The 10,939-nt window shown below is 38.5% G+C and overlaps 1 non-coding gene across 1 annotated transcript; it reads left to right on the top strand.

Moving 5' to 3' along the window:
* Positions 1-9,933: 9,933 nt before the first annotated feature.
* Positions 9,934-10,037, top strand: LOC130978368 (small nucleolar RNA R71). Its single transcript, XR_009086015.1, has one exon. It is a non-coding gene; the product is annotated as a small nucleolar RNA R71 (small nucleolar RNA).
* The last annotated feature ends 902 nt before the right edge of the window (positions 10,038-10,939 follow it).

Below are 10,939 nucleotides of genomic sequence, written 5' to 3'. Positions count from 1 at the left end.
AAGTGCTGGGTGTTAGTGACAGACGCAAAAGAATCAAGGGATTCTATTCCAGTAGGCGCGGGAACCAACCAGTGATTAGCCGTACTGTGACAGAGTGCGTGAGCATTAGTTTTCACTGCGAGGATGGGATGTAGTCATCAACCATGGGTGATGCCTCCAGATGATTAGCTGTGCGAGTGACAGCCGCATAGGATATTTTCCCGAGAGGATTGAAAGTAGCCACCGCTGATGGTGAACCCCTATACAAAGCTTGCCATGGAAAGGAGTAAGAAGGATTGAGTAGAAGCAGTAGGAGAGCAGGCGTCCTTGAGCCATACAGCATCTCCATATGCTTATCTGAAATTCCTACCAATGAGTCTGCATAAGTATTCTATCCCTTTTATTATGTATTTTCTTTTTATTTTATAATTTATTCCAATAATCACAATTACCCTTTAATCTCCCTAACTGAGATTTACAAGGTGACCATAGCTTGCTTCATACCAACAATCTCTGTGGATTCGACCCTTACTCACGTAAGGTTTATTACTTGGACGACCCAGTACACTTGCTGGTTAGTTGAACGGAGTTGTGAAAATAAACAGTGCCATAAGAGTATACAAAAGAACATGTGATCACAATTTCGTCCACCAAGTTTTTGGCGCCGTTGCCGGGGATTGTTCGAGTATGGACAACTGACGGTTCATCTTATTGCTCAGATTAGGTAATTTTCTTTTCAAAAATCTTTTTCAAAAAATTTTTCTTTTATTTTTCGTTTTTATCAACATTATTTCCGAAAAAAATTAATAAAAATACAAAAAAATTAGAAAATCATAAAAACTAAAAATATTTTGTGTTTCTTGTTTGAGTTTTGAGTCAATTTTTAAGTTTGGTGTCAATTGCATGCTTTTAAAATTTTTCTTGCATTTTTCGAAAATCCCATGCATTCATAGTGTTCTTCATGATCTTCAAGTTGTTCTTGATAAGTCCTCTTGTTTGATCTTGATGATTTCTTGTTTTGTGTCTTTTCTTGTTTTTCATGTGCATCTTTGCATTCATATTTTTCATGCATTAAAGATTTCTAAGTTTGGTGTCTTGCATGTTTTCTTTGCATCAAAAATTTTTCAAAATTATGTTCTTGATGTTCATCATGATCTTCAAAGTGTTCTTGGTGTTCATCTTGACATTCATAGCATTCTTGCATGCATTCATGGTTTTGATCTAAAAATTTCATGCATAAAGTATTTTTGTTGTTTTTCTCTCTCATCATTAAAAATTCAAAAATCAAAAAAATATCTTTTCCTTATTTCCCTCCAAAATTTCGAAATTTTGGGTTGACTTGGTCAAAAATTTTCAAAATTAGTTGTTTCTTACAAGTCAAGTCAAAAGTTCAATTTTAAAAATCTTATCTTTTCAAAATCTTTTTCAAAAAAATCATATCTTTTTCATTTTTTTATATTTTTCGAAAAATTTCAAAAATCTTTTTCAAATTATTTTCAAAATCTTTTTCTTATCTTTATATGTAATTTTCGAAAATTCACTAATAATTAATGTGATTGGTTTAAAAATTTGAAGTTTGTTACTTTCTTGTTAAGAAAGGTTCAATCTTTAAGTTCTAGAATCTTATCTTGTAGTTTCTTGTTAGTGAAGTAAATAATTTCAAAATTTTTTGAATTAAATCTTTTTTTATCTTTCATTTGATCTTTTTCAAAAATTTTATCTTTTTCAAAATTTGATTTCAAAAATATCTTATCTAACTTACTATCTTCTTATCTTTTTCAAATTTGATTTCAAATCTTTTTCAATCAACTAACTAACTTTTTGTTTGTTTCTTATCTTTTTCAAAACCACCTAACTACTTCTCTCTCTTCTATTTTCGAAAATATCTCTCTTTTTCAAAAAAATTCTTTTTAATTAACTAATTGTTTCAAATTTTAATTTTAATTACATTTATCTCTAATTTTCGAAAATCACTAACTCTTTTTCAAAATTATTTTCGAATTCTCCCTCCTCTCTTCTTCTTCTATTTAATTATTTAATTACTAACACTTCTCTTCACCTCTCCTCATCCAAAAATCCGAACCCTTTTCTTCATTCTTCTACTCCCTTCTTTTTCCACTAACATAAAGGAATCTCTATACTGTGACATAGAGGATTCCTCTTTCTTTTCTTGTTTTCTTCTCTTTCATATGAGCAGGAACAAGGATAAAGGCACTCTTGTTGAAATTGATCCAGAACCTGAAAGGACTCTGAAGAGAAAATTAAGAGAAGCTAAATTGCAACAATCCAGAAGAAACCTTCTAGAAATTTTCGAACAAGAGAAAGAGATGGCAGCTGAAAATAATAATAATAATGCAAGGAGAATGCTTGGTGACTTCACTAAGCCAACGTCCAAGTTTGATGGAAGAAGCATCTCCATTCCTGCCATTGGAGCCAATAACTTTGAGCTTAAGCCTCAACTAGTTGCTTTAATGCAACAAAACTGTAAGTTTTATGGACTTCCATCTGAAGATCCCTATCAGTTTTTAACTGAATTCTTGCAGATCTGTGAGACTGTAAAGACGAATGGAGTTGATCCTGAGGTCTACAGACTCATGCTTTTCCCTTTTGCTGTAAGAGACAGAGCTAGAGTATGGTTGGATTCACAACCTAAGGATAGCCTGGACTCATGGGATAAGCTTGTCACTACATTCTTAGATAAATTCTTTCCACCTCAAAAGCTGAGCAAGCTGAGAGTGGATGTTCAAACCTTCAAACAAAAAGATGGTGAATCCCTCTATGAAGCTTAGGAAAGATACAAGCAGCTGACCAAAAGGTGTCCATCTGACATGTTTTCAGAATGGACCATATTAGATATATTCTATTATGGCCTCTCTGAATTTTCAAAAATGTCATTGGATCATTCTGCAGGTGGATCTATTCACCTGAAGAAAACGCCTGAAGAGGCTTAAGAACTCATTGACATGGTTGCAAACAACCAGTTCATGTATACCTCTGAGAGGAATTCCGTGAATAATGGGGTACCTCAGAAGAAAGGAGTTCTTGAAATTGATGCTCTGAATGCCATATTGGCTCAGAACAAAGTGTTGACTCAACAGGTCAACATGATCTCTCAAAATCTGAATGGATTACAACATGCATCCAACAGTACTAGAGAGGCAGCTTCTGAAGAAGCTTATGATCCTGAGAACCCTGCCATGGCAGAGGTTAATTACATGGGTGAACCTTATGGAAACACCTATAACTCATCATGGAGAAATCATCCAAATTTCTCCTGGAAGGATCAGCAAAAGCCTCAACAAGGCTTTAACAATGGTGGACGCAATAGGCTGAACAATAGTAAGCCATATCCATCATCTTCTCAGCAACAGACAGAGAGCTCTAAACAAAACAATTCTAACTTAGCCAATATAGTCTCTGATCTGTCAAAGGCCACTTTCAGTTTCATGAATGAAACAAGATCCTCCATTAGAAATCTAGAGGCACAAGTGGGCCAGCTGAGTAAGAAAGTTATTGAAACTCCTCCCAGTATTCTCCCAAGCAATACAGAAGAAAATCCAAAAGGAAAGTGCAAGGCCATTGACATAGTCAATATGGCCGAATGCACAAAGGAGGAGGAGGACGAAAATCCTAGTGAGGAAGACCTCCTGGGACGTTCCTCAAGCAAGAAGGAGTTTCCTATTAAGGATCCTGAGGAATCTGAGGCTCATCTAGAGACCATAGAGATTCCTTTAAATCTCCTTCTGCCATTCATGAGCTCTGAAGAATATTCATCCTCTGAAGAGAATGAAGATGTGACTGGAGAGCAAGTTGCTCAATACTTAGGAGCTATCATGAAGCTGAATGCCAAGCTGTTCGGTAATGAGACTTGGGAAAGTGAACCTCCCTTGCTCATTAGTGAACTAGATACTTGGATTCAGAGAACTCTACCTCAAAAGAAACAAGATCCTGGCAAGTTCTTAATACCGTGCACCATTGGCACCATGAGCTTTGAAAAAGCTCTATGTGATCTTGGGTCAGGGATAAATCTTATGCCACTCTCTGTAATGGAGAAGCTGGGGATCATTGAGGTACAACCTGCCTTGTTCTCATTACAATTGGCAGATAAGTCCATAAGACAAGCTTATGGAATAGTAGAGGACGTTCTAGTAAAGGTTGAAGGCCTTTACATCCCTACTGATTTCATAATCCTAGACACTAGGAAGGAAGATGATGAATGCATCATCCTAGGAAGACCTTTCCTAGCCACAACAAGAGCTGTGATAGATGTCAACAGAGGTGAGTTAGTCCTTCAATTGAATGGGGACTACCTTGTGTTTCAGGCACATGGCCATCCCTCTGTGACAAAAGAGAGTAAGCATGAAGAGCTTCTCTCAGTTCAGAGTCAAGAAGAGCCCACACAGTCAAACTCTAAGTTTGGTGTTGTGAGGCCACAACCAAACTCTAAGTTTGGTGTTCAAACCCCATATCCAAACTCTAAGTTTGGTGTTGGGACTTCACACTAAATTGACCTGATCACCATGTGGCTCCATGAGAGCCACTGTCAAGCTATTGACATTAAAGAAGCGCTTGTTGGGAGGCTGGTGGACGAAATTGTGATCACTTGTTATTTGTTTATAAAGGATGTATACTCTTATGGCACTGTTTATTTTCTTCACAACTCCGTTCAACTAACCAGCAAGTGTACTGGGTCGTCCAAGTAATAACCTTACGTGAGTAAGGGTCGAATCCACAGAGATTGTTGGTATGAAGCAAGCTATGGTCACCTTGCAAATCTCAGTTAGGCGGATTAAAGAGTAATTGTGATTATCATTAAATAAAAAGGAATAATAAAAGGGATAGAATACTTATGCAGATTCATTGGTAGGAATTTCAGATAAGCGGAATGGAGATGCTGTAGTGCTCTCGGATGCCTGCTCTCCCACTGCTTCTACTCAGTCCTTCTTACTCCTTTCCATGGCAAGCTTTGTATAGGGGTTCACCATCAGCTGTGGCTACTTTCATCCTCACGGGGAAATATCCTGTGCGGCTGTCACTCGCACAGCTAACCAGTCTGGAGGCATCACCCATGGTTGATAGCTACATCCCATCCTCGCAGTGAAACCTAATGCTCACGCACTCTGTCACAGTACGGCCAATCACCGGTTGGTTCCCTCCCCTACTGGAATAGAATCCATTGATTCTTTTGCATTGTCACTACGCCCAGCAGGTTACAGGTTTGAAGCACGTCACAGTCATTCATTACCGGAATCCTACTCGGACACCACAGACAAGGTAGACTTTCCGGATTCCCAGGATCCTACTCGGAACACCACAGACAAGGTTGGACTTTCCGGATCCTCATAAATGCCGCCATCCATCTAGCTTATACCACGAAGATTCTGTTGGGGAATCTAAGAGATATACATTCAAGCTTTGTTGCATGTAGAACGGAAGTGGTTGTCAATCACGCGCGTTCATAAGTGAGAATGATAATGAGGGTTATCTAACTCATCACATTCATCATATTCTTGAGTACGAATGAATATCTTGGAATAAGAATAAGAGAGATTTGAATAAAAGAAGATAGAATTTCATTAATACTTGAGGTACAGCAGAGCTCCACACCCTTAATCTATGGTGTGCAGAAACTCCACCGTTGAAAATACATAAGCATAAGGTTCAGGCATGGCCGAATGGCCAGCCCCCTAAACCGTGATCAATGATCTCCTAAGATGAAGAATAAAACAAAACTGAGACCAAAGATGTCTAATACAATAGATAAATGTCCTATATATACTAGACTAGCTACTAGGGTTTACATGAGTAAGTAATTGATGCATAAATCCACTTCCGGGGCCCACTTGGTGTGTGCTTGGGCTGAGCTTGCTCTATCCACGAGCTGAGGCTTCTCTTGGAGTTGAATTTCGAGTTATGATGTGCTTTGGGCGTTCAACTCCGGATCATGACGTTTTTCTGGCGTTTAACTCCAGAAAGGAGCGTGTACTTGGCGTTCAACGCCAAGTTGCGTCATCATTCTTCGAATAAAGTATGGACTATTATATATTGCTGGAAAGCCCTGGATGTCTACTTTCCAACGCCGTTGAGAGCGCGCCAATTGGAGTTCTGTAGCTCCAGAAAATCCATTTCGAGTGCAGGGAGGTCAGAATCCAACAGCATCAGCAGTCCTTTTGTCAGCCTTTTTCAGAGTTTTGCTCAAGTCCCTCAATTTCAGTCAGAATTTACCTGAAATCACAGAAAAACACACAAACTCATAGTAAAGTCCAGAAATGTGAATTTAGCATAAAAACTAATGAAAACATCCCTAAAAGTAGCTCAAACTTACTAAAAACTATATGAAAACAATGCCAAAAAGCGTATAAATTATCCGCTCATCACAACACCAAACTTAAATTGTTGCTTGTCCCCAAGCAACTGAAAATAAAATAGGATAAAAAGAAGAGAATATACTATAAAGTCCAAAATATCAATGAATATTAATTTAATTACATGAGCGGGACTTGTAGCTTTTTGCTTCTGAACAGTTTTGGCATCTCACTTTTTCCTTTGTAGTTTAGAGGTATTGGCGTCTCTGGGGGAATTTAGAATTTGGGATAGTGTTATTGACTTTCTTAGTTAAGCATGTTGATTCTTGAACACAGCTACTCATGAGTCTTGGCTGTGGCCCTAAGCACTTTGTCTTCCAGTATTACCACCGGATACACAAATGCCACAGACACATAACTGGGTGAACCTTTTCAGATTGTGACTTAGCTTTGCTAAAGTCCCCAATTAGTGGTGTCCAGAGCTCTTAAGCACACTCTTTGCTTTGGATCACGACTTTAACCACTCAGTCTCAAGCTTTTCACTTGGACCTTCATGACACAAGCACATGGTTAGGGACAGCTTGATTTAGCCGCTTAGGCCTGGATTTTTTATTTCCTTGGGCCCTCCTATCCATTGATGCTCAAAGCCTTGGATCCTTTTTACCCTTGCCTTTTGGTTTTAAGGGCTCTGGGCTTTTTCTATTGCTCCTTCTTCTTTTTTTTTTTTTGCTAATTTTTTTTTTTTCACAAGCTTTCTTTTTCACTGCTTTTTCTTGCTTCAAGAATCAATTTCATGATATTTTTCAGATCATCAATAACATTTCTCTTTGTTCCTCATTCTTTCAAGAACCAACAATTTTAAACACTCATAAACAACAAGATCAAAAGACATATGCACTGTTCATTCATTCATTCAGAAAACAAAAATTATTGCCACCACATCAATATAATTAAACTAAATTTAATAATAATTTCGAAAATTATGTACTTCTTGTTCTTTTGAATTAAAACATTTTTCATTTAAGATAAGTGAAGGACTAATGGAATTTATTCATAGCTTTGAGGCATGGTTACATACTAATGATCATGAAACAAAGACACAAAACATAGATAAACACAATAATTAAAAACTGAAAACAGAAAGAAATAAAGAACAAGGAATGAATCCACCTGAGTGAAGGTGGCGCCTTCTTGAAAGTCCAATGGTGCTCTTTGAGCTCCTCTATGCCTCTTCCTTGCCTTTGTTGCTCCTCCCTCATTGCTCTTTGATCTTCTCTTATTTCTTGGAGAATGATGGAGTGCTCATGATGTTCCACCCTTAGTTGCTTCCAATATTTGTGTGGGGGACAACTTATCCCCTGAGGTATCTCAGGGATCTCTTGATTTGTAGCCACATGTTCTACCACTGAGCTATGACGGCTTATATTTTTAGTCTTTCCATCTCCCATGACTTAGAGGTGGAAGCTTTTGTCTTCCCTTTGAGGTTTCTCTGGCCTTAGGTGCCATTAATGGTAATGGAAAAGCAAAAAAGCTATGCTTTTACCACACCAAACTTAAAATTTTGCTCGCCCTCGAGCAAGAAAAGAAAGAAGAGAAGAAGAAGAAGAAGAAGAATATGGAGGAGAGTGAGGGGAGATGGATTCGGCTATATGGGTGGGATTGGGTGGGTAGGAGAAGTTGAATTGTGAAGGTGAGTGGGGTTTTTGGGAAAGGGTGAGTGGTGAATGAAAAACAGAAGGAATGACCATGAATGGAGAGAGAGAGGGCGAGGTAGGTGAGGATCCTGTGAGGTTCACAGATCCTGAGGTGTCAAGGAATTCCATCCCTGCACCAAATAGGCATGTAACATGCCTTCATGCATCATTCTGGCGTTTAAACGCCCATTTGTGCATGTTCTGGGCGTTAAACGCCCATGTAATGCATGTTTCTGGCGTTGAACGCCAGTTTCAAGCTTGTTTCTGGCGTTCAGCGCCAGATTGTCCTCTGTGTGCGTATTCTGGCGTTAAACGCCAGGATGTAGCTTGTTTTGGGCGTTCAGCGCCAGAAAGATGCTCTGTTCTGGCATTGAACGCCAGCCAGATGCTCCTTCTGGGCGCTGAACGCCAGCCCGTGCGTCCTCCAGGGTGAAAAATTTTTTTCTTCTGTTTTTGACTCTGTTTTTAATTTTTTTGATTTTTTCGTGGCTCCTCATGATCATGTACCTCTGTTGACATCTATCACAGCTCCTGCTGTGGCTAGGAAAGGTCTTCCTAGGATGATGCATTCATCATCTTCCTTCCTAGTGTCTAGGATTATGAAATCAGTGGGGATGTAAAGGCCTTCAACCCTTACTAGCACGTCCTCCACTATTCCATAAGCTTGTCTTATGGACTTATCTGCCAATTGTAATGAGAACAAGGCAGGTTGTACCTCAATGATTCCCAGCTTCTCCATTACAGAGAGTGGCATAAGATTTATCCCTGACCCCAGATCACATAGAGCTTTTTCAAAGCTCATGGTGCCTATGGTGCAAGGTATTAGGAACTTGCCAGGATCTTGTTTCTTTTGAGGTAGAGTTTTCTGAATTCAAGTATCTAGTTCACTAATGAGCAAGGGAGGTTCACTTTCCCAAGTCTCATTACCAAACAGCTTGGCATTCAGCTTCATGATAGCTCCTAAGTATTGAGCAACTTGTTCTCCAGTCACATCTTCATTCTCTTCAGAGGATGAATATTCTTCAGAGCTCATGAATGGCAGAAGGAGAATTAAAGGAATCTCTATGGTCTCTAGATGAGCCTCAGATTCCTCAGGATCCTTAATAGGAAACTCCTTCTTGCTTGAGGAACGTCCCAGGAGGTCTTTTTCACTAGGATTTTCGTCCTCCTCCTCCTTTGTACATTCGGCCACTTTGATTAAATCAATGGCCTTGCACTCTCCTTTTGGATTTTCTTCTGTATTGCTTGGGAGAGTACTGGGAGGAGTTTCAATAACTTTCTTACTCAGCTGGCCCACTTGTGCCTCCAAATTTCTAATGGAGGATCTTGTTTCATTCATGAAACTGAAAGTGGCCTTTGACAGATCAGAGACTATATTGGCTAAATTAGAAGTGTTTTATTCAGAATTCTCTGTCTGTTGCTGAGAAGATGATGGATATGGCTTACTATTGTTCAGCCTATTGCGTCCACCATTATTAAAACCTTGTTGAGGTTTTTGTTGATCCTTCCAGGAGAAATTTGGATGATTTCTCCAAGATGAGTTATAGGTGTTTCCATAAGGTTCACCTAAGTAATTAACCTCTGCCATGGCAGGGTTCTCAGGATCATAAGCTTCTTCAGAAGCTGCCTCTCTATTACTGTTGGATGCATGTTGCAATCCATTCAGATTTTGAGAGATCATGTTGACCTGTTGAGTCAACACTTTGTTCTGAGCCAGTATGGCATTCAGAGCATCAATTTCAAGAACTCCTTTCTTTTGAGGTACCCCATTGTTCACGGAATTCCTTTCAGAAGTATACATGAACTGGTTGTTTGCAACCATGTCAATGAGTTCTTGAGCCTCTTCAGGCGTTTTCTTCAGGTGAATAGATCCACCTGCAGAATGGTCCAATGACATTTTCGAAAATTCAGAGAGACCATAATAGAATATATCCAATATGGTCCATTCTGAAAACATGTCAGATGGACATCTTTTGGTCAGCTGCTTGTATCTTTCCCAAGCTTCATAGAGGGATTCACCATCTTTTTGTTTGAAGGTTTGAACATCTACTCTCAGCTTGCTCAGCTTTTGAGGAGGAAAGAATTTATCCAAGAAGGCAGTGACCAGCTTATCCCATGAGTCCAGGCTATCCTTGGGTTGTGAATCCAACCATACTCTAGCTCTGTCTCTTACAGCAAAAGGGAAAAGCATGAGTCTGTAGACTTCAGGATCAACTCCATTCGTCTTTACAGTCTCACAGATCTGCAAGAACTCAGTTAAAAACTGATAAGGATCTTCAGATGGAAGTCCATAAAACTTGCAGTTTTGTTGCATTAAAGCAACTAGTTGAGGCTTAAGCTCAAAGTTATTGGCTCCAATGGCAGGAATGGAGATGCTTCTTCCATCAAACTTGGATGTTGGTTTTGTGAAATCACCAAGCATTCTCCTTGCATTATTATTATTATTTTCGGCCATCTCCTTCTCTTGTTCGAAAATTTCTAGAAGGGCTCTTCTGGATTGTTGTAATTTAGCTTCTTTTAATTTTCTCTTCAGAGTCCTTTCAGGTTCTGGATCAATTTCAACAAGAGTGCCTTTATCCCTGTTCCTGCTCATATGAAGGAGAAGAAAACAAGAAAAGAAAAAGGAATCCTCTATGTCACAGTATAGAGATTCCCTTATGTTAGTAGAAAAAGAAAGGTGGTAGAAGAATGAAGAATGGATTCGGATTTTAGATGAAGAGAGGTGAAGAGAAGTGTTAGTAATTAAATAATTAAATAGAAGAAGAAGAGAGAAGAGAGAATTCGAAAATAATTTTGAAAAAGAGGTTAGTGATTTTCGAAAATTAGAAATAAAATGTAATTAAAATTAAAAAATAAAACAATTAATTAATTAAAAAGAATTTTTGAAAAAGAGAGAGATATTTTCGAAAATAGAAGAGGGAAAAGTAGTTAGGTAGTTTTGAAAAAGATAAGAAACAAACA

This window comes from Arachis stenosperma, chromosome 4 (assembly GCF_014773155.1).
Source record: "Arachis stenosperma cultivar V10309 chromosome 4, arast.V10309.gnm1.PFL2, whole genome shotgun sequence".
Taxonomy (NCBI): domain Eukaryota; kingdom Viridiplantae; phylum Streptophyta; class Magnoliopsida; order Fabales; family Fabaceae; genus Arachis; species Arachis stenosperma.
The sequence above is the reverse complement of the archived record's forward strand: the minus strand, read 5'-3'. Positions and strand labels throughout refer to the sequence as shown.